Source organism: Hibiscus syriacus, unplaced genomic scaffold (genome assembly GCF_006381635.1).
Source record: "Hibiscus syriacus cultivar Baekdansim isolate YM2019G1 unplaced genomic scaffold, ASM638163v2 tig00111210_pilon, whole genome shotgun sequence".
NCBI lineage: Eukaryota > Viridiplantae > Streptophyta > Magnoliopsida > Malvales > Malvaceae > Hibiscus > Hibiscus syriacus.
In genome coordinates this window covers 948,793-950,270 of record NW_024063021.1, presented here as the reverse complement: position 1 = coordinate 950,270, position 1,478 = coordinate 948,793, and the positions used below count along the sequence as shown (strand labels likewise).

At 33.1% G+C, this 1,478-nt stretch overlaps 1 long non-coding RNA gene across 1 annotated transcript; it reads right to left on the bottom strand.

Annotated features, from left to right (window-relative positions):
* Nucleotides 1–444: 444 nt before the first annotated feature.
* Nucleotides 445–1,122, bottom strand: LOC120156003. Its single transcript, XR_005519024.1, has 4 exons — nucleotides 1,102–1,122; nucleotides 920–1,003; nucleotides 690–761; nucleotides 445–574 (listed from the first exon to the last, which is right to left on the bottom strand). It is a non-coding gene; the product is annotated as an uncharacterized LOC120156003 (long non-coding RNA).
* Nucleotides 1,123–1,478: the final 356 nt, after the last annotated feature.

Below are 1,478 nucleotides of genomic sequence, written 5' to 3'. Positions count from 1 at the left end.
GTTCAACATTATTAACTATAATAAACAATAATATCTAAGATATTTTGCTTCTAATCTTACACATTCTTCACTACTCTTCGTCACAATGAGGTGCTTAAATTCAAAGAGATAAATCCAGTTTATATGGGAAAACAATGATGCAGAGCTAGTATCGTCCTGTCATTTCTTGCACAGATATTTTGCTTCATGAGGTCGTACTCCAATTGGCATGCCACTTGAAAAGGCCTAATGAGTCTGCTGGTGAGCACACTGAAACCAGAACACCTTCAGAAAAGTGAATACGTGAAAAGCTTGACGGATGAAAATGCAAAGAAGATATGGAACTACTTAGTTGAAACAACAAAAAACAGAACTAGCATAATAAGAACAATCGTTTCCAAGTTAAAACACATTTTGGTCAAATAACTGAACAAAGACTTGCACGAACCTCTTAACTATTAAAATGTTTCAATGAAACTAAAGGTAAATAGAGCTACATCTTTTGGATGCAATGCATAATAATTAATCTCTTACCAACCTCGCGATTGCTGAGTTGATCTAATTGATAAGATCCATGCAAGCGCAACATTTTAACCTGCATGTGAAAATATAAAACTGCATCCAATCATAAAATTCCACTAAAAAATAACCTAACATGCTTTCATAATTTTATTAAGCTATAAAAACACATTAGTCTGTCAGACACATACCACGATATCTAGCCAACCCACAGCAAGTGCTGATGACATAACTTCCCAGTATTTGGGATTATTCTCCACAACCTACATTCAATAAACTGATTAAATAACACCATCTTAAATGAATACAGAAGATTACAAATCAGTCAAACAACTCACAAGCATAAACTCTAGAACTGTGTTAGTACCATACAAAAGAAGTTAACTTCATAAGGAAAATAGAAGGTTAATTATTTCAGGACCTGCAAGTTTACAAGTTCTTTTTGAAAATCAACAAGCTTTGCGTGCACTGTTGGGTATGTTCCTGAGAAAAGGCTGTTGTAGTCCTGCCAAGACACAAATTGGTTATTAGTAAACAAAAATCTTTAAAACCAACACAATGTAACACTTAATGGATATAGTTAAGAAAGGGAAAGGGATTTACAGCTAACCGATCAACAAGGCGTTTTTAATATTTTTCAGAACAAAAGAAAATAAACTCCAATATATTTTAATAAAAATGAAAATTTGAAAACTAATTACCAGTCAACATCGTAAGGTGAGGAATTCATTGATATTTCGACAAGCTGGAGACGACGTTTTTTCTGCTTTGGAGTATAAATATTTGTGTTTCCGAGTAAATCAAACAACAATTCAAAAATAACAATAATAGGTAATAGAATGCATTGGATAACGAAAATTAGAAAAGTATAGCAAAAAGGTCAACAGACACAAATTGAAAGAATGATATACCCTGGATCCATGTTTATAATGTCGCATAGCTAAATGTTCATAGCCCAATCTGGACCGATCAACATATGG